This window comes from Nomascus leucogenys, chromosome 12, assembly GCF_006542625.1.
Source record: "Nomascus leucogenys isolate Asia chromosome 12, Asia_NLE_v1, whole genome shotgun sequence".
NCBI lineage: Eukaryota > Metazoa > Chordata > Mammalia > Primates > Hylobatidae > Nomascus > Nomascus leucogenys.
The window spans coordinates 105,931,304-105,954,009 of NC_044392.1; the positions used below are offsets into that span (position 1 = coordinate 105,931,304).

A 22,706-nucleotide genomic window follows, 5' to 3' on the forward strand; every position below is an offset into this window, starting at 1 on the left:
GGGGCCCTCAAGTCTAGAACTTCAGGTCCTCCAGGAGAACTAGAGGAAGGGGGATGGCCAAAGACGGCCGGACGTCCATCCACCGAGCTTCCCCAGGCCAGGCCTCGCCCCTCCTCCGGCGGGGCCACCAAGCGGGCTCCGCGGCCCGGGGCAGCACAGCCAGGGCGTCCGGGCGGGAGGCAGGGCCGGGCGCGGAGGAAGGAGCCCGGGGCCGCCACCGCCCCGCCCACCCCAGCGAGGCGGAGCCGGCGCCCGGAGGAGCAGGAGGAGGAGGAGGAGGAGAGGTCGGAGCCGTCTCCAGGAGCCCTTAGAGACCGAGTCCCGGCGGCGACGGCGGGGCAGCGCACGGGCAGGCGGGTGAGTGCCGAGCGGCGGGCGCGGGCGGCAAGTCGGGTCCCCGCGGGGTCGGGGCGCGGCGCGGGGCGTCGGCCAGCGAGTTCGGGGGCCGCCTCCGAGTCCCGGGTGCTGGGAAGCGAGATGGAGGGAGGGAGCGGAGGGAAGGAAGGAAGGAAGGAGGATAGAGTGTCCTGGAGGGCGGGGACTGGTCGGGGCGCTGGGCGCCGGAGACCGGGGGGAGGGGGAGGAAGGGGCCAAGGGACGCCCGGACCCAGAGCAGAAACGGCGCGCTCCCTCGACGGGCGGCCGCCCGAGGTCGCGGGAAGCCGGCGCCCCCACGGCTGTGGCTGGGGCTAGGGCTGGGGTGGAGGGAAAGGTCTCCCCCTGGAGCTCGCTTGCCTCCGCGCCAGCCTGCGGCCGTGCGCCCCGCGCCGGGTTGGGAGGCCCCCGGTGTTCCCAGCCCCGGCTCGTGGTGGTGCCGGGCGTCGGAGGAGGGCTGGCATCTGGGGGCGACAGGGACGCCACGCCCCTCTGCCTACTTTCTCCCTCCCCGGACCAGCCGGCGGGGGCGCAGCCTTGGAATCCGCTGGGCGCTGGGGATCTGGCAGGGAAATAGCGGGTCGCAGAGGGGAGAGCCCGTATGACGCCCCCCGCGAGGGACCCCCGAGTGGGGACCCGAGGCTGCTCTTCTGCAGACTGTATTTGCAAGTGGTAAGGGGGAGGTTGAGGCTCAGTCTGGCGTGATTTTTTTTTTTAAATTATTGCCCCGACAGTTATCCCGTGGGGCAGGGTGACTTCTGTTTTTCATTTTAATTAGGGCGTGTCAGTTAAAGCTAACTTTAAAACGCTGTCACGTAGCGCCTCCCGTCACTCACTCGTCCCTCGCTTTGTGTGTCCTGTGCACTGGGCTTAAATCATTCATAACTCACGATAAGGGAGCCGTGGTTCTCGTTCCCGTCGCCGCGGCGGAGTGAAACTTGGCCCAGCGGGGACTGAGCGGGGGCTCTGCCGCGGTCCTCCGGCGGGGTCGTCCTGCCGGGCGCGGCTGTGTGCAGACAAGCGGGGCGAGGAGGACGTCTCTGAACGCCGGGGGTGGAAGGGAGGCTCCCGCGCCCACGTGTCAGGGCGCGTTTAATGGCTGCTCCCAGCGGAAACAAACGGGAATTTATGAGACCGTGTGGAGTTGGACAAACTTCACATGAGGAGCTTCCTTCCTCCCCCCCTGCTGCCTTCGCCGACACAGTTTATATTTCCTGGGGCGGCTGTAGCTTCGCCTGAATAGGCTGCCTGTCGTGAATCTTTTGGATGTCGTCAGAGGCAGGGTCTGCGTCTGTGCCTTCTCTGTTTTCAAAGCGGAGTTTGGCTTTGTTTTTAAAAGTGCTGGTCACCAGACTGCGCCCTTGCCGGCGCTTCGCAGCGCTGGAAGGAAATTATCGCAGGATGGCGGCCCTCACCTAGGAGCACCAGGAAGGCAGGCAGCGCGGGAAGGACGGGGTTGAGGTTTACTGTTGCCAAAACAGCCACGTTCAAGTAAGGAGCTGTTTTGTTTTGTTTTTGTTTTTTTAACCAAATTATGTGTGCTAGCAAGCCCCACTTCTAGTAAACTAACGCTATTCGCACACACAATGTTTAAAGTAATCGAACATTTTACAGAGTCTGAAGTGATAAAAGGACTTTCAGATAAAATGTCCCGTCCCTTTGCCTTCTCTAATAGTTAACCAGCGCCGTAAAGCCCTGGTTTAAGTCCAAAAAAATGCTGAAAAGTCTACTGCGTCGTTAGACCTTATCAATAATGCAGTCCTATTTTTGCTGTATTTAACTCACGTAATTTACTAGATACCGAACCCCCAACAGGGCACACGACACTTAGATTTGTGTAGAAACGTATGAAAATGTGAATCTGTGTTTCACAAGAGCCTGAAAAAAATAGTATTATAAAAATTTCCTGTCCAGAAAGCTCCAATCTTACTTGAAAGCTCTCTAACAATTAGATTTGTGGATTTGTGTTGTCACTTGTTAGAGAATATCGGTGGTTTATTAAAGTGTGAGAGCAAAGGGCTTCATGGTCAGAAAACTTGAGGAAGTGGTTAGCCAATATCAAATTAGTTTTTTTTTTTAATTGTTGAAAACTTCTGTCTAGCAGGAAAAATATTCAAATTTAGAATTATGTGATTTATTGTGTTTTGCTTTGTTGTGGAGTTTTGTGTCAGCTTAAGCTTAACCTAGAAGGCAAGTTGTGAAAGTCAAGTAAATTTTTCTGAGCCCTAACTTGGAAGAGAAGCTTGTTTAACAGTGATTTGGGGTGTTGGCTCTGGAGTCAGACAGACTTAGATGAAAATATTAGCTATTTGACCTTTTTCAGTCTGATTTATAAGATGGGGATAATAATGGTTTCTATCTGTAGGGCTTTACAGAAAGTGTATGAAAACTTTGTCTTTGGAAAACACTTAAACTGGACTTAACACACAGTACATGGTCAAAATTATTAGATATTTGTCTAGCTTGTTCAAGGAGCAGGCTACTGGATAAATTGCAGGGTGGCAGCTCGAACCTTCCGGAAATGCTAGATAGAGCAATTTCAAATTCTACAGAAAGTAACTGGTGTGTGTGTGTTTGTGTGTATGTATGTGTGATGTTTCTACCACAGCACTATGAATAATTATGATTAAAGGATTAATAGTTTTAATATGCTTTTAGTGCTAAAGTTACAGTTGCATAGTAATTTCGACAGTCAGAAACATTGCATTATCCTTTACATTTAAAGAGAATTTATATTTCAAATAGTTGTGTTTATTAGCCCTGGGTAGGAAATTAAGCCAGGAACAGAAGTATTCATCTTTAACAAAGTGTAATTCTTAATCAAAGTATGAAAACATGTGACCCAAGGGTATCCGGTTATTTACTTTTGCATGTACTGATGTGCAAGGCCAACAGATAAGCCGTAAGCAGTGTTAGGCTGATTGTGAGTGGTTGTTTTATTTGTAAACTTTCGTGAGATTGGGTGTTCAGTTAATTCAGGAACTCTACTCATCACATTGTTGACTCATTTCCTAAAATCTAAAAAATTTTTTAAATGCCTTCATCTTGCCAGGCGCTGTGGCTCACACCTATAATCCCAGCACTTTGGGAGGCCGAGGTGGGCGGATCACCTGAGGTCGGGAGTTCGAGACCAGCCTGACCAAGATGGAGAAACCCCTATCTCTACTAAAAATACAAAATAAACCAGGCATGATGGCGCATGCCTGAAGTCCCAGCTACTCGGGATGCTGAGGCAGGAGAATCACTTGAACCCAGGAGGCAGAGGTTGCGGTGAATCGAGATCGCGCCATTGCACTCCAGCCTGGGCAACAAGAGCAAAACTCTGTCTCAAAAAAAAGCCTCGGTCTTTAAAACAAACCCTTTAAAGCTTCTTGTTTTTGTCTTAATGCACGTCAGGTGCACAGAATTGGGCTGAACCAGGAGCTTTGCCCATGCCACAGATGGTTTCTCATTTTACTGATTGCTCCACTGGGACACAGAGATGTTGTTTATAATAATTTTAAATAACTATAAAGGGTACAGTGTTATTATTAATTGTTTCTTGCCTATGACATTATGCTCTGAAACAATTGAAGCATTTGATTGAGTAAATTATTGATTCTTTTCACTCCTAGAACATAACATAGTGGTTTCTGGCTCATACTTCTAGGTGAGTAGACTGTGAGCAAGTTACTTAATCTATGCTTCAATAAGTGTTGTGAGGAATACATGAGCTAATCTATGTATATAGCATTTGGAATAGTGCCTGGTACATAGTCCACATTCAATAAATGTTAACATTAAATTATTGGAATTTTCTCTAAATGTTGTATAATGAGCATGCATTATTTTTGTAACAGGAAAACAGCTATACAAAATTTTAATATTTCCCCCAAATCTAAAAAAAGCTCAGTAATTTAGATAGTCCTGCCAAATAGTACTTAAAAAGCAAGAGAATTAGGCAATCATTTTGTCTTTTAAATGTGAAATGGTTTGCAATATTAATTTGTTAAACAAGTTAATTCTTCCAAATCTCAATTCCATTTTCTTTTTTATTAGAGACTTTAAAAAATCAGTAATGCATGAAGTCTGTTACAGTTTAAAATGGGGAAAAGCAATATGCACAGTTACATTGTGTTATTACAATTACAGCTAGCTTAAAAATTATTTTTAAACCATAAGAAAAGGCTAGAAGAAAATACAAATTGGTGATGGGATTATGGTGCTCCCCCACCCCCAACCTGCTTTTCCCCTATTTTCCACAATGTGCCTATATATATACTAAAATATTATTCATTTGTGTAATAGTTACTAAACAAATCTGGTTTATTAACTACAAATACTAAAAAAAAATTACGTAATAGTTACTAAAAAACAAATCTGGCTTGTTAACTACAAATAGCAGGATTTTGTTGTTGTTTTGGAAAAAGCACCAACTTTATGGCAGTTGAATGTCCTTCGGTTAAATGTCAAAACCTTTGCAGTGAGAATTGTTTAGCAGTAAAAGAGAAGGCCTTTCAGAAGCTTGTAGTTTGATCTTCATGAAGAATATTTGAAAAGTCTGCCAGTGGGTTTTTAGGATCTGCATATAGACCTAGTCCACCAACCTTGACTTTATGGAAGTTGTGACTTCCCAGATCCAGGCCTGCATTGATGAGCTGTGTTTTTACAGCACCTTCAGTATATCAGACACCTGGAAGACAGTAATGAGGCAGATATTGGTGCACTTAGTTTAACAGGAAGGTTGGATGGATAAAAACTAATTACAGCACAATTGTATATATTATATATCCTGAGCCCTTTCTAAACCCTTCTCATATACAGTCTTGCCCAGTTCTCACAACAGCCCAGAGGGGGAAGCTGAGTTTCCTTAAACGTCTGAACCTTGCTCAAGTTGCAAGGACAGAATTTGACCTAGAAGCATCTTAACTCCACATCTCATGCCCTCTGCGCGGAGATGGAGGTGCATCCAGCCAGAGGTGAGAGTGAAGTGGGTTTTATGGAGTCAATTTTGCTTAAAAACTATAAATCGAATCAAGAGAAACATGAGGAGGACACCCCTTTTAGGTGACCTTCCTGAGGAGAATCATCAGTGCCTCTCCATCAGACTTGCCAGTCTTTAGCCATAGCAGTTAACACTTCCAGATGGCTGCTGAGACCCAGCAGGCCAGAAATGCACACAAAGGCCCAGACCTTGGTGACCCTGTGAAGTCTACCTCTTTCATCCCTGGACTCCCAAAGGGGGCCTGGATAGTACAGATGAAGGAACTGACTTGCTAAGTCCTGTTCTGGAACCAGCACATACCCACAGATCCTGACCTCCCCACTTTCCTCCCTTAGGAACGACGGGAGAGTAGTTAACAGGTAGCATGGATCCAGGGCAGATGGTGGAGGTGACTTGACTTAAGATAACTTCTAGCTAGATTATTCCGTTTATTGGAGAGTCTCTCTTGAAAATCATTTCTGATGTCACTTAAGTGTTTGGTTTATCATGTTAGGCTTTATTGGGTATCGTAAAAGTGCTTAGTTGTAAAGTGTCTGGTTGCCATCCTGTGACAGGGAGGGTTTTTGTCTTTTAATGGGTCTGCATTTCAGAGAATTACTGTATAATAAAAACTGGAGTGTTGGCTGGGTGCAGTGGCTCACGCCTATAATCCCAGCACTTTGGGAGGCCGAGGTGGGCGGATCACGAGGTCAGGAGATAGAGACCATCCTGGCTAACATGATGAAATCCCGTCTCTACTAAAAATACAAAAAATTAGCCGGGCATGGTGGTGGGCGCCTGTAGTCCCAGCTACTCGGGAGGCTGAGGCAGGAGAATGGCGTGAACCTGGGAGGCAGAGCTTGCAGTGAGCCGAGATTGTGCCACTGCACTCCAGCCTGGGCAACAGAGCAAGATGCCGTCTTTAAAAAAAAACAAAAACAAAAAACTGGAGTGTTGGAGACTGTTAAGACTTAATACTTTCAGTTCTGCCGGAGGGTTAGTAGCTAAAAGTTCTAAGAGATTGGTTACTAAAATCTTCTGTAATTTTCAGTTTCGTTGATTGTATAATAAGTGGTGACTTTGGGCCCAGAGAGTCAGAAGGCTTTGTATTCTGTGTGCTTTCTGACACAGTAGGCCACCACTCCCCTTGCAGGCAAGGTCACGTAATTGACACAGGATCCCCTTTGGTTGACCGAACAGAGAAGTATAAGCTCTGGTTGAACTTGAGTTTGCGTGATCACACATGCTCACTGGTGTGCAGTCTGAATCACTTGCCATCTCTGCACTTGCATTGTGTGTAGAGAATTGTCTTGATTCAGAATGGCTGTGTGCAAACTCACATGAGCCCATTGGAGGCAGAATCTTAACTTCACTGATGTGAAATAATCAGGCTTTTATTTAGCTTCACATGGCACTAGCCAAGACGTCCTTGACCACTGGACACTAAACCCTTAACTTGCCACTGGGACCCTTTGACTCAGACCCCAAGCTTGCAGTTACCTCAAATTTTGTATTTTTTGGGGGGGATAAATTATTGCAGAGGAAAAACATGAGATTTTTTCTCAAATGAAGACTCAAACTGAAATCCATTAAATCCCAACATGAGCTAAATCTAAGGATGGAAAGAGGAATCAAAATCTAAAAGCCTCTTGGACTTTATTGAGGCTTATTGAAGACCTTATTGAGATAACATCATCATACCAAGTTTAACCAGAATCTCAGGCAAATTAGAAAGGCGTAACCTTTAGACTGGGTGCCTGAGCTGTGCCTAGACTAATGAAACCTTCTGAATTATTAGACCATGACCTGCACATTAGACCATGGGGCTTCATGTGGGTATATAAGGTCATGATTGGCTGTGCAGATAAGTTGTCATGGGAGGGTTGGATGTCTGGCCAAGAAGCAGAAGGAATGGATTGTGACTTCTTGACAGGGATACCTTGAACTGTTACACAGGTTGTTCACTGCACAAGAGTGCCTGGGCAAGGAGGCAAATGGGAGGCTCACATCTGCTAAACAGATAAAAACCACATGCATCCTGGAGTAGGATTGCCTCTGCTAGGACAAAAGGGAACTTCTTTCTGATGCTATCAAGCCTGCAAAAGGCTAGGTGTACATGGAGGGATTGCCTTTTTTTAACACACACAAAGGCACAATATGGCTACCGGCAGCTCTGCTTCTCAAAGCCCCTACAGCCACAGTAGTCCTCTAGATGCCATCAGCTGGCAGAGTCTCTCACTTAACCATTTGGTTTATCATGTCAGGTTTTTTGGGAAACGTATAAACTTCATGAATGTCAGTGGAATGAAGGAATAAAACCATGTTTTCTGTGGTGTGTGTCAGCAAGGTACATGTAAAAAAGTAATACTGATTATATATGCTAGGAAACATTCAGTGGTACACGTTGCCTATGATGAGTTTCTTTCTCTTCAATTCATTATTTCTAAGGGGCAGGTAAAGACCAGCACTTTGGGTGCTGTTGACGTTGTTTATTGCTAGTTGAACACCAGCATGCTCGGTATTGCCTAATACCTGCCAGGGTCACCGGCACCCGTTGTGTAGTTGGCCTGCTGCAGGGTATGAAGTAGTAGCTCCGATGTGGAGTGGGATTCATGTTATTTATTGACCAGCCATAGGCCTTTTTCCTTGGGGACAGGATGCAAGTAACAGTGGTTGCAGGAGCCTTTGGAACTTACCTAGGAGTAGCTGCTGCTTCTGGAAAAAGGCTTCTAGTTTAGGCTAAGAGGTGCAGAGTCTTGTTGCCAAAGGTACCATAAACTCAGAGAGTTTGTCCGTGTTCCCCTTAGTACCAACTGGTACTACTTTCATGCTTTTTTAAGTTGATCCTTTAGAAAGCCTGTAGCCAGAATCAACTTCCTCCTCCTGGCTCCTCTTCTGGGAGGCATTTGCACAGCCTGTAGGATCAGCCATGTTTAGTGAATCTAACTGCTAAGGCAGTGGTCCTGAGGACCAAGGTGCTGGTTCATACTTCGGACCTAGGCCATCTGCTGTTTTCTGGAGACAATACACCTTGTGAAAACAACTAAAAGATGCAGAAACGTGAATGCCTTTCACATTTAACCTGGTTAAATGCAGCCATCTTCAGACATACTCAGATTCCCAAAGCAGAAAGAGCAGAAGATGACAATTCCTAAGAATTTCTTACAGAATTTCTTTAAATAGCAAATTCACCTGTTGTGTTTATAGTGTGATTTGATTACACAAAATTCCAGGAGTCTCAAGTTTTCAAAGAGTATCTCTGTCAAATTAAGCAGAATATTCCAGCGCATGCCTTGCCCTCTTTTTTAACATAAATATTTGATGAGCAGCGTGCTTTATCCAAGAGCAAATCAATGCTCCTGGCAGGCTGCCTGGGAGGTAATCCTAGTGTTCCTGCCTTTGCCTCCCATTCACCTACAGTTCTCTGACTTCCTTCTGGCTGTAATAAATATCCGGGGGCTCAGAGCCACCCACATCCAGCAGGTAATATAACACAGGGCAGAAATTGCCCTCTCCACACTCACTGTGCTCACCTCCTGAACTCTGGACTGAGATTGCTCTGACTGACTTTCATGTGAGAACCTACCTGCCTAAACCCAGGTTTCTTCAACTTCTCCTCCTGGGCTGTTGAACTCCACCTCAGCTTTATCTCTTCCATGCCAGTCTTGTCCTGTTCTTCACACTTCCGGGAAAATTGCTTATACAACTTCAATATTTTTGAAAATATATATGATCTTCAAGAAACATTATAACCATATGCAAAGGTAAACATTTTTGACAATTTCTTACAAGAATTCCCTACAAGATTTCTTTTCTTTTCTTTCTTCCTTTTTTTTTTTTTTTTTTTTTTTTTTGAGACAGGATCTCACTCTGTCACCCTGGCTGGAGTGCAGTGGCACAATCATGGCTCACTGCAGCGTCGACTTCCCTGGCTCAGGTGATCCTCCCACCTCAGCCTCCTGAATAGCTCGGACTATAGGTGCCTGCCACCACGCCTGGCAAATTTTTGTGTTTTTTGTAGAAATGGGGTTTCACCATGTTGCCCAGACTGGTCTCGAACTCCTAGACTCAAGCAATCTGCCAGCCTCAGCCTCCTAAAGTGCTAGGATTACAGGCCTGATCCAACATGCCCAGCCCTAGGATTTCTTTAAATACCAATTCACAAAAATCAAAAGTTTTCAAATTCAAAAACCTTGCTCCCATCTTATCCCCATCCATGCCTTTCCCATATTCTCTGCAAGTAGCAACTTGTAAATGCTAGCAAAGAAGAATATATGGTATTTTAATCCTTCCCCCTACTCTCATTAAAGATGGTATATATACTCTTCTTTACCTTACCTTTTAAAATTAGCGGTATGTTTTAGACATCTGTCTCTGCAAGTGTCTCTCTCTCACACACACACAGAATAACAAGTTTTCCATCATGTGGATGTACCATGGTTTATTCGACCAATCCCTACTGCCGGACCTTTGGGCTGTTTCCCAGTCTTTTGCTATTACAAACAGTGCTGTGATGAATAAAGACGTAATAAATCATTTTGCTTTGTGAAGGCGTACCTAAGGATCGATTCCCAGAAGTGGGACTGCTGAATCACAGTGCTCTGTAGTACCCCTCCGGAAAGATTGAACCATTTTGCCCTCCCATCAGGAATGTATTGGATGTCCTGGTTCCATACGGCCACCGGCCGTGAAAGTGTCAGCGCTTCTTATTTTTGCTAATCTGGTTTCTGCACAATGGTAATTTAGAGCCACTGAAATATTTTTGATTATGAGTGAGATGGCGGTTTGGGGCCGTTCTTACATCTTTTCTAGAATGTTGATCCTCCTGTGGGCATTTGTTGACCTTTCCTCTTGCATACATCTCTGTCAGAATCTCCTAAATACAGACTTACAAAATGGGATGGCTCTTTTGGGCCTAAGGGTAGAGTGGGCTGCCAAATTGTCAGTGCAAAATCAAGAGAAGTGGAAAGTAGGGTTTTATGCCAGTTGCTAATGTCTGAATTAAAAATAGTTTTCAGCTAATGGTATTACTAAACTGGGGCTTCTCCAAAAAACATGATGAAGATGAATGTTCTAGCCTGGAATTTCTCCCTCTCAAACAAAAACAAAAGAGAGATTGAGAATATATACATTTCAATAGCATTTCCTGCAAAACCTAAAAACTTCCTTTTAAGAAGCCTAGAATTTTCCACTTACACTGAAAGAAGGTTATACATGGCTGTATTTTGTTGTTGTTGTTGTTTACTCTCTGAATTGGGCTCCTGTTCTCCCTTTAATTTCACCATCAGAGCTCTGTCTACTCTATTTCCAGGGTGAAAGAGAAGATGAAAGTAAAAGCACAACGTAAGAAGTTAAGCCAGAGCTCAGGGTTCTACAAAGGATGTGGGATTGGAGCTGCATAGAATCATCTTTCTTTTTGAAGTGCTCTTTCAGTCAGCTCTTGGGATGCTATTTTAATATAAAATTAATTTTCATCATTTAAAAACTGAATGCCATTGAAAGAGAGGGAAATTATGATTTGATGGGAAGATGGCTGTGGCTTTGTTTTTGGAAATTCACAAGAGGCGGTCTTATGAATTTAAGTATAAAGTTAGCCTGTATCTCCATCAAAAAACAAAAAAAGCAAAAAAAAAACAAAAAAAAATTTAAAACTCACAACAAAAAACTCTGTCTCTGGGAGTTCCCACACTAGCAATGAGTGGCCCATGAAAAATCCCAAAGAAAAAATTTTATCTTCCAGGCCCAGTGCTCAGTTTCTTTTCAGCTCCTGAATATGTACATTCTGACTTTTATGAAGGTTGGTTTAAAGCTCTCTGGATGTTTTGTTTTCCTTCTGGCACTTGTCTCAATCAATTGTTATATGAACCTACCTCACTACAGTGTCAGCTTCATAAGGACGGGATCTTGGTCCGGTACCTAGAAGGGTACCTAGCACCTTCGGGTGCCTGATCAAAAGCGGTTGACTGCTTCTGGAGCTAGCTGGATCTTTGTAGTCCTGTATCAGACATGGGCCTGAAGGAGGTCATGTCAGCCATTCCTTGGCCTTTTGACAAGATACCCTAGCCCAGGGGTGTCCAATCTTTTGACTTCCCTGGGCCACAGTGGAAGAATTGTCTTGGGCCACACATAAAATACACTAATACTAACGATAGCTTATGAGCTTACAAACGAATTGTAAAATAATCTCATAATGCGGGGCGCATGCGGCCCAGGACGACTTTGAATGCGGCCCAATACAAATTCATAAACTTGCTTAAAACATTATGAGATTTTTTTGCGATTTTTTTTTTCAGCTCATCAGCTATCGTTAGTGTATTTTATTTGTGGCCCAAGACAATTCTCCTTCCAGTGTGGCCCAGGGAAGCCAAAAGATTGGACACCCCTGGTTTAGAGCTTGAGTTTGCAGTTTCAGTCTCCTGGGCAAATCACCTGAGTTCTCAGAACCTGTTTTCATGTTTGCAAAACAGAGATAATAATACCATATTTCAGCAAATTTAAGATGTCATTGATTAGATGTGCCAGTATTCTATATGCCATTATTCTATGTGCCACTAAGAAAAAAAAAGCTGCTGATTAAATTATAAGGCGCATCAGCTGTAAGAGTGTGTTAGTTTTTCTATGGCCGCTGTAACAAATTACCACAAATTTAGCAGCCTAACACAACAAGTATGAATTATGTCACAGTTCTGTACGGTGAAAGTGAGGGTGGGCTTGGCTGATTTCTGTCCTCTGGGTTTTACAAGGCCACAGTGGAGGCGTTGGCCTCTTACTGGGAGGCTTTGGGAAGGATTCATTTCCAGGCTCATTTAGGTTGTGGGTAGACTCCAGTTCCCTGCAGTTACAGGATGAGGCCTCCGGCTGTTTGCTGCCTCTTAGCTGGGAGGCATCCTCGACTCCATCTCCCTCGGGTCCTTGCCCTTGAGCCCATATCAGAGCCAGCAACATTGTGACAGATCCCTCTCATGCTTGGGACCTCTCTGACGTTTTTTTTGTTTTTGTTTTTGCTGCATGTCTTTGCCTCCAGCCAGAGAAAATTCTGTTTTTAAGGGCTCCTTTGATTAGATCGGGCCCACCTATAGGGTACTCTCCATATATTAAGATGAGTAACCGTAATTGCATAATGCAAAGTCCCTTTTGCCATGTAATGTAATATATTCACATAGACACAGACATCCTTGGAGCTTTCTGCCTACCATGAAGAATCGTTCCAATTATCAGGGATCTTAAAATGTGAACAAAATATGCTTCTTAGAATTGATGAAACACTATATTTGGCTTAGGAATAAAACAGTTACTGATATATATAAAGTACTTAGGGTGTTACTAGTAGGTGCTCAGATGTTAACTGTTGTTATAATTGACATCATTATCCTAGTGGTCACGTAATATCCATCATCTTTAATATCAGTTAAAGTTATTTCTACAGTTAAATGCATTTATGAAACCCTAATTGAGAGAGTATAGTGTCCCGGCAGTAAATTGGATGAGGTTGATGATAGTTACCCTTTGAGTATCAGCTGTGTATCAGCATATGCTAGGAACTTCACATACACTTTCTCACTCCTTATAGTAGCTGAGCTAGGGAATACTGGCTCCATTTACAGGTGAGGAAGCAGGTTCTGAGAGGTTGAATACTGTGCTTGGAAGGTTATAGGCACAGTAGTGAGTGGTCTGACTCTGAAGTCAGTACTCTTTTCATGGCACGGTTTTGCTGTCCCACAGCCTCTGGTAATACCACATTGAAAAGTGCGACAGGTGAGGCCTCCACCAGGTGGTCTGGAGGAACGGGATGCTGGGAGTGGAAGGGACACAGGGAGGAGACACTACCCTGTGTTGTCTCTCTGGTACTTGGATGTTTCTTTGCCATTTTTTTGTGGACAAAGGCCCTGTCTCTTCATCTGTTTTTCAGTTGTTGATAAGCTCCAAGTTGATCTTTTTTTTTTTTTTTTTTTTTTTGAGATGGAGTCTCACTCTGTCCTCCAGGCTGGAGTATAATGGCACAATCTTGGCAACCTCTGCCGTCTGGGTTCAAGCAATTCTCCTGTCTCAGCCTCCTGAGTAACTGGGACTATAGGCATATGCCACCACACCCAGCTAATTTTTGTATTTCTAGTAGAGACAGAGTTTCACCATATTGGTCAGGCTGGTCTTGAACTCCTGACCTCAGGTCATCTGCCCACCTCGGCCTCCCAAAGTGCTAGGATTACAGGCGTGAGCCACCGTGCCTGGCTGATCTTTTTTTTTTTTTTATTCAGCAAATATTTATTGATTGTCTACTTGGGGGATACAGCTGTGAACAAGATACACAAAATTCCTTGGGTAAAAATCACATGACAAAGTCAATTCAGAAAGGGGTAAGTGCTGTGAAGGTAGCAAAGCAGGGGACTGAGACAGAGAGATGGACTGGGGATGGAGGTGACCAGGAAAGACCACTCTGGAGGGGACATTTGAGCTGAGAGCTGAATGAGCAGGAGGCAGCCAGGTTAAATCTGGAGAAGAGCATTCCAGGTAGAGGGAACAGCCAGTGCAAAGGCACTGAGCTGGGAACAAGCTTCGCGTGTCTGAGCACAAAAAGAAGGCTCCTGTGGTAGGAGTGGAAAGAACAATGAATGAATTAATGCGTGGTAGGAGATAAGTTTGGGGAAGTAGACAGAGAACAGATCACGTAAGCCATTATAAAGAATCTGAATTTAATGAAAATGCAAATAAGAATTTGCAGGGAAATCTGCTTTTTGTTCAGAAATAAGCTGTAATGAGTGTGGCATTTTGCATACACACCGTGTTATTTTTGAAGGGAGCAAAGTTTAGGGTTTTGGAACTGCTGCTTTTTAAACTATTTTAAGTGTAACCAGTGCAAAGGGGAAAGAGGAGGAGGAAAGTGGTTTGGCAGAACTAGGGTAAAAATAGTGACTACCTGAATTCAGTAAACGAAGATCACAGTCTGTAGAATTTTCCTAAGACACAACTGTAGATTGTCTCAGGCTCTTCAAATTCAAATAGACATTTGCTGAAAACCGATCTCATCATCTTCCCCTTAAAACCTGCTTTCTGTAAGACATTTCCATCCACCCAGGTTGCTAAGCTCTGAACCCTTGAGTCATCAGGAACACTTCCCTCCCCTTCATCTCTCCCTAGCTCGGACACCCTGCCCCCAACCAAAGCCTGGGTCCACCTCCTAAAGCGCCCGCATGTCTGCTTCTCCCTACCCCCATGCCTGTCACCTGGATTGTTGCTGTGGCTTCCTAACTGACCTTTACCCCGCACACTGCCACCAGCATGATTTCTCGAAAACAGAAATTTCAGTGGGTCACTTCCTGGCTGATAATTGTCTATTCAGTTCCCCAAAGGCATCGCAGTCTAGTAATGAAGGTTCACACTGCCCAGGTTCAAGGCCTCGTGATGCTTCTTACCACCTCTGGAATCTTGGGAATGTTTTTAACGGCTGTGTCTCAGTTTACTCATCTCTGAAACGGGTGTGATAATAGCACTTATCTCACAGATAAGTTATGAAATGTAAGTGAGTTAATAGGTGTGAAGCACTCATAACCATGCTGGCCACACAAATCCTCAGTGAACATGATTCTCGATGTCTCTTTCCTTTGTAGAACGAGCTCATCTTTCTGTGGCTCTCCGCAGCAGCCCCTGCCTCCACCTTTCTCAGTGCCAGGCAAAGCTTGACAAGCAGACAGACCTCTTTGTTAGCAATCTGCAGCTAGATAAGTCCATATTTGCTAATTTTTATAGCAATTTGACCATCATTTTACATGTGTTGAATCTGATTAGGAACTGGACTTGCATTTTGTCCCATTTTTGGCAGTTCCTTTTTGCTGAATTTTTGTGAAAGAATTGGTCCATATTGAATTGGAAGTAAAAAAAAAAAAAACTTGGTCTTTCCCCATGAATAATTTAAGAAGCACTTCTGTGTCCCCACACACCCACTATGTGATAACCTTAAATCTCTCTGGATTTCCTCACACTGTTTCCTCTGCCTAGAATTTGTTAGACATTTATTAAGTACCTGTGATAAGTACAAGACTCGAGATATAAGGATGAATAAGGTTCTGCCTCTGCTTTTGGAAATGTTTCCCTCAAACCACCTAGTAAATTCCTAGCTGTCTGTTGAAGCCTAGCATAGTTTCATTTTTTCCTTCATCCATTGAGAAACCATTTATTGACCAGGCGCGCTGGCTCACACCTGTAATCCCAGCACTTTGGGAGGCTGAGGTGAGAGGATTGCTTGAGCCCAGGAGTTTGAGACTAGCCAGGGCAACCTAGTGAAACCCTATCGCTACAAAAAATTTTAAAATTAGCTGGGTGCAGTGGCATGTGCCTGTAGTCCTAGCTACTCAGGAGGCTGAGGTGGGAGGATTTTCTGGGCCCAGGAGTTTGAGGCTGCAGTGAGCTATGATTGCACCACTGCACTCCAGCCTGGGCAGCAGAATGAGACATCTCAAACAAAAAAAAAAAAGAAAAAAGAAAACATTTATGAACATTTATTAAACACCAGACACCAAACACCAACTGTTTACTTAGCACCTGCTGCCTTCCCTTTCTTCCCGAAGGACCAGTAAGCTAATGAGGAAGACAGACACAAAAACAAATAATGACAGAATAATAGGCATGTTATATGGCAGTGTGAATACAGGAGTATGGAAGCACAGAGGAGGGGTGTGCCGGGCTATGCCTGGGCCAGGGCAAGGCACTGGGGAGATGAGGAATGGGGTCATAGTTAGGGTGGAGACAGTGTGTGGAAAGATTATGATCCAGGTTTTGGGCCCACAGCCAAAGCCCAGCTCTGCCATTCACTAGCCGTGTGACTTTGAGAGACTGTCTCTGTGAATTTGCCAGGCAGGTAGGTATTGCTTTCCTTACCTGTAAAATGGGGAAGCAGTACCTACCTCACAAGGTTGTTCTGAGGCTCACTCGAGATTGTATACATAAAGTGCTCAGATGAGTACCTGACCATCGATGTTTACCTGATGTATGTCACCTTCTTGTCCTCTTCTCTCCCCCATCTCTGGACATATGTAAATTTTCTGCTGTCTGGGTTCCCAGTAGCATGCTATTCAGCCATCATACTAATTATTACATTGAATTATGTAGCTTTATCTACACATTTCTGTTTCCTTTGTGGAATGTATTGTACCCCTTGAATTCAGTGGCCTTTTTTTCATCTTTATATTGTCAGTGATAGGCAGTGTCCCGTGCATAGAAGACTCAATTAATGTCTAGAGAAGTTGTATTGTATCAAAATAACTTAAAGCACTTTGCACTTTTCAAACAGCTTTCTGAGGAGTCTAGTCAAACATTAATTTCCACTTTACAGAAGGGGACACTGAGGCACTTTCTAGAAAGCTTCTGTTACTTGCCCAAGGTCATGGGCTGGCAGAGGGCAAAGGTGGAGTTAGAGCCCCACACCTCCTGTTTTCCTGCTTTTGTGCTGCCTCATTAAATCTAGTGAGCTGGGAGTGGTCGGGTGCTGGCCAGGCTCAGGACCTCTTATCACCGGGCCCTACCTGTCCTAGGAGGACGGCTGAGTAGGCAGGAGTCAGTCCTGGAGAGAGCCCCGTCTACACCCTTCCCCACCCCTCTGGCTCACTGCTGCCCCGTAGGTATTTAGGAGTCACACCCTAAGTGGCAGGGCCCACCTGGAAACCTGGGGTGGGGATGAGGGCAGTGGTCTCCAGCTGGCTTGAGCTGGAGGCAGAGGGCCCTGTCCTAAGAGTGAGTAATTTGTAATCGACTGGAGGGTGAGTGTGTCTGGGGGAACAGGAACCCAGATGAAGGCAGGGGCTTGGAAAGTCGTGAAAGCCCTTGCACGCGTATCCAAAGGGCAGTGAATCTGTTTCTTAAATTTCTTTTCTCCACTTCATAAACTTCCCCATACATTTCCCTTCCACCCTCTTTGAAAGGGTGCCCTTTACACACTGCCCAGGAGCACGCTCTGCGCTCCAGTCACTGCGGTAGGGCTGTAATCTTTGTTAGGTGGGTGGGGCAAAGGGATCAACTCACACTAAGGACTCTGACCTAAACTTTCCTGACTTGAGGAAAGCTCAAAATGTATGATTTCATACAGTATCTTTTTCTTTCATTAGAAGAAAAGAAAAAAAAGTCTCCAGATAATAGGCTCTAGCAGCTTCCGTAGCCTCACTGAAGGCAGAAGGGACCAGGGCAGCGGTTCATAAACTTATGTGCATGTTAGGATCAGCTGGGGAGTGACTGAAAATCACGGAGCCCCGGCCGCACCCAGCCCTGGCATGGGGCCCAGAGGGCACGGTCTCTAATAAAGCTTCCAGGTGGCTCCAGGGCGTGGTCAAGGTAGGAGCACTGGGAGCAGCCTTCTTGCTGCCAGAGTGTACTGTAAGTCTCTGCAATGCGGATGACTGACAGAAGGAGAACTCGGGGTTTGGCTGCTGAGGGGTCTTGTGGGTCCTGGCTCGTTTCCTCATCCAGTTACGGAGTCTGTGAGAGCCTTTGGGCACAAATCCTCCCTCGTGCTGCCCTCTGAGCCACCCCCCAGCACATACCGAGCCCTACCTTTGGGCTGTCTAAATCTGTCCATTAAGAAAAAAATGAACAGAAAACTCTTCCTACTTACAAATTATTGGTGTATGCTGCTAGGTAAAAACAAAAGGAATGTCCCTGAAGGAAGAACGTCACCGTTTCCATTTCGACACAGTAGCCCACAGGGTAACAGCATGGCACTCGGGGGACGAGGGCCACAGGTACACAAGGAGCCCCTGAAGGCCTTGCCCTGGCCAGTCGTGTTTCGTGGAGAGTGTCCTGAGAAAGCGGAATCTGAGGATTCTGGGACATGAGTGTTACTCATGGCCAGCTTCATCATATGGACCCTGGGAGCAAACTGTTTTCTCAAGAGGCATATGTAGGCTATTGAATTTTGACTAGAAATGGCTTTAGTGGTCAACATTAATTTTGCTTTATATCCAGCAGCACTTCTTATTTTTATCAGGGATGTCAGTGAAGGAAAAATTGTGAGGGAAGGCAACCTGTAAAGTTCTCATTCATAGAAACGATCTGTGGCCTTGATTTCCTGGATACAAATACCATTTAAAAACTTTTTAGAGAGGTTTTGTTTGGATTGAATTTCCAATCCACATGTATTTCTCCATTCCCCCTTGAGAACTAGAAGTCTTTTGTATGGTAACACTTTCCAGAAGCACCTGAAAGGAGTCCTTTGGGAATGGCCACAAACTGGATAAAAATGAAAAATGGAATCTCAAAAGTGCAGCTTGGTTTTGAAACTAACTTTTTACAGCTTTGATTATGGGAAGTAACTTTGTTGTGTGTCTGTTGTTGACCTGGCATTACAGCTCCATTAGGGCAATATAATTCGTTCATTTTACAGCAGACAGTACAACTCAGAGAGCTTCAGTGACTTGTGCAAGGCTGCAGAGCCAGAATTGAAACCTGTGGCTGTTTGACTACACTACCCCAGGACTAAAGAAACACATACCTCAAGTGTTAATTTTCTAATAGCTTTAAGAGACGTGTTTCCTTTTACTGTCCACAGAAGATTGTCCTGATAAGCATATAAAACATGAAAGCATACAAAGCATTGTAAAGCTGGAGAATCAGAATCTACAAGAGGACAGAAAGTCCAGGGAAGAGAAAGTGGAACTGTTTCCTGGCAGGTACCATGTTTATAAAAAGCCCAGCAATCACTTATGTAAATTCATTTTTAAACTGGCTCATGACAGCTGCAAAGACTGGATTTGTCAGTTCCCAGCTTGATTGTCTTTTTATTATTGTGACCCACCCTTGTTAAACAAGGAATTAATAGGTAGGAACAGTTTTGCTAATGGTTATTATGCCTTTAGTTGACTGTTACACTACATGCAGGATTTCCAGTTATTTCACCAGAAAACAATGCGGAAGAAGTTCAGAGTGAATGTTGGAAAAATGACAGAATTAAAGAGTTGGCATTCTCTAAAATTTCTAAACAGGAAGGACACAGGGCTGGCAGTGTAGAAGAGTGCTGAGGGACAAGTCTGAAAGCTGTTTGCTAAGCAGGCACAATCTTTTTTTGTTTATGTGTTTCTGTAATGTTTTCTAATGATGTTTTAAATTTTTACTTTCAAGGTGGGAAAAGGTTCATTGTCAGTATTAAAAGGGGGCTCATGTACTATTAGGGAGCAGGAGGCTGACTGGCAGGGTTTAAATCCCAGCTCTGACACCTGCTGCCTATGTACCCTTGAACCAGTTACCTTGTCTTCCTCCTGGGGTTACTGTGAGGCATAAGTTTCAATTACATATATAGTGTGTATATACTACTATGTACATATATATACACATATATATATGAATACTTACAACTATGCCTGACACTGAATAGATACTCAATAAATGCTTGCCATTATTTTAATTAGTTGGAACTTAATTTAATTGGAGGAGGTGATAGAGATAATGGGGGAGGAAAAGATGCAAAAGTTGCCACAATTCAGCCTTCTGCAGATTCTTCCAGTATAATTAATTCTGTTTAGCTCAGTGATTTGCGGTTCATTTTTTTTTATTCTCATCCTATTCCATGTTTATATTCTACAATATGGTATAGCGGGAAGATCAGTGAACTATTTAATTTTTAAAAACTTAACCTTTTAACTCTACTTTTAAAAACTGTTAAATGTGGCCTCTGCTGAAAGTGTACTTTCAGTGGGGTCAAGGAAGACAGGAGCTCTGTGCTGGAGACAGAATTGTTCCAGTTTCCTTGTAACAACAGGGGCCTCCCATGCTTAGGCCCTAACTGATGCCTAAAAATCATAATGAACAATGTCGTTTGCATTCTGTGGTTAAAAGGAAGCATACCAATTCTTCTGGAGAAATACACTTTTTTTCTGCCCCTAAACTGCAACCGATTTATCATGTAGGTGTAGGTTCTTACGAGAGGGGCTTTGGGGTTAGGTTCTTCACTATCTTAAGTGGTTCTTCCTGGTAAATATTTAGAGAAATTTTTCTTGTGGCTATTTCTTATGTTGACCCTTGAAATAATTAGAAGATGCTATTCTTATTCCGTAACTGCATTTCTACAGGAAGTGATGAAGTCCAAGAGCATGCTCTCTTGATCTAATTTGATAAAGGGCCCACTTTGGAAAGAAGAGTGGCCAGAGTCAGGAGCTTGCCATCTGGAGCTTTGGGGACAGAATTATGGGATGTTACAACAGAAAGGGGCCATTGTCATTATGGAGTCTAACTTCTTTTTACACATGAAGAAATGGATGCCCAGAGATTTGCCAAGTTCACATAGCTAATTGGTGGCAGCTCCGGGATTCCTGATTCCAGCTGCCCATTCCAGCAACTATATCCTTGTCATAAAGGGTGTACTTAAGAGCATCTCTGTGCAAAACGTTCTGCAGTGAAGGACAGGTTCGCTCTGTCTGGTATCATAGCCACCAGCCACTTGTGCCTCTTGAGCATATGAAATATGACTACTGTAACTTAGGAGTTAAATTTTGCTTTATTTAGTTTTAATTAAACTTGTTAATATATAGCAACCATTTTGGGTAGCTCAGCTTTTATAGACATTTAGGAGGAGGAAAGGCCTTATCCTCATCTCCTACCTCATTCTCACCAAGTGAGAGGCCTTCTTTTCGAATGGCTCCTGTGCAGCTGCTTTGTGCCAAACCAAGAGAATCACTCTCAGTCTCATCTCCTCCCCTCCTGCCTCTCGAGATGAAAGTTAGCTCCTCTGTGAAATTGACATGAGTGGAGTAGATGGCTCATTGAGGCCTCTCCCATTCTGAAGCATGATGACTTTAGACCTGACTGTCTAGTGATCATCAGTGACCTTTAGCAGGGCACATAGTCTGCCCGTACCTCAGTGTCCTTATCATCTGTCAGCTGAAATTAACACCCGTTCTGCCCGCTCTCAGATTAGGAGAGGCTCAAAGTGTAAAATCAATGAGATGAGCTCCATTTGCAACCTTTATTTTTTAATAATCTATGGTATCTGGAAATATTTTTGGTTTTGATACAGATTTTTTTTTCCAATAAGCTGCAGCAGATCCTCATTGCCAGAATAGAGAAAATAATAACCCACAGCCCCTATGAAATATGAGCCGGGAGACATGGTACTGATGAAAGATGACTGATTTGATCAGTGGGTGCTGGCTTTTATAATAACTTGCTTAACTTGGCGTTCCCTAAGCCATTACTCCATACTCAGCTGTTCATCTGGAAACCCAAAGCAGATCCCTTTTCCTGAGAACTGTGACTGTCTAGATTTTCCTTCTTTGGCTCCTTATTGTCAGCCTATGTAAGTTTCATTTGAATACTTGGCACTGCATGTTCTTCCATTAACAAATACAGCAAAAACCCTCTCATGACTGTCTCCTTGGTTATAGCCGCTATATCAGTAGTTTTCAAACTTAATTCCTAGACAGTGATTCTCAGCTGGCATGTCTACTGCTCACTGCTGAGCCTCAGCTCTCTTCAGGAGTATGCCACCAAACTTTGATGGAGACATAAAATGTGGTTTTGACACCACATCGTGAGTAGGTCTTTTGACCTGACGTGAATAGGGTACAGCTTGCTCTGGGCAACAGGCAGTGTAACATCAAGTTGAGGCCAAATGTTACAAAGATGTAACAAAGAGATGTCACTTCTGAAAAGTTTTGTCCCAAGCATGTAAGATAGCCAAGTCAGGCCGGTGATGTGGGACTGGAGGGTGACCCAGTGCAGAGTGGCTTAGTTGTGGATGCCCCTAGAAACCCCAGGAAGTATTATTTTACCGCAGCAGGGTTTGCCTTGTAATTATGGTTGAATCGCTTAGTGTTGTGTTAGTCCTTTAATTCTGTCAATGGTGCCACCAAAAATTGTAGTATCTCTAATGGCCAAAGAGCATTTCCCTGCCCCAGAGGTCCCTTGGGGATGGCTGCAGGGAACCAGGTGAGACCTCAAGGGCACACATCAAGCTCTCCCTACCCAGTTCAATCAGAACCAGTTCAACTCTATGTATTCCACAGATCAGCTTTCTGAATAAGATCCCTTTTGAAGAAAGGATTCCTCTGCTTAGAAAGAAAAAAAGAAAGTTGAAAATTATGACTTGAGAGCAGCAGTTCTCAAATTTTGACGAGCATCAGAATCACTTGGATGGCTGTTAAAACACAGATTGCTGGGCCCACCACCAGAGGATTCAACGTGCTTGAGTTGCAGCTTGAAAATTTGCATTTTTAACCAGTTTCCAGGTGATGCTGATGCTGCCGGTCCAGGGGGTCAAACCACTGATTCCAGCAAACAGAAATGTTAACACTAACTACCTGTTGTATTACATGTGATAAATTCAGTGTCATTTGGTGCTAAAAACCTTTTAAAGTATTTCCATCCCCATGTACAAAGAATAAAACTGAGACAT

At 44.2% G+C, this 22,706-nt stretch overlaps 1 protein-coding gene across 2 annotated transcripts in view; it reads left to right on the forward strand.

Moving 5' to 3' along the window:
* Positions 1 to 233: 233 nt before the first annotated feature.
* The window catches only part of GNG12 (G protein subunit gamma 12), a 125,534-nt gene continuing 103,061 nt past the window's right edge, over positions 234 to 22,706 (forward strand). The window contains exon 1 of one of the 2 annotated variants that reach the window (XM_003260169.4): positions 234 to 357. The gene's annotated coding sequence lies outside the window, so the exon portion shown is untranslated. Of the gene's footprint in view, positions 358 to 1,434; positions 1,867 to 22,706 lie in introns of those variants that run through there. The other variant, XM_003260170.4, reaches the window with a different exon arrangement.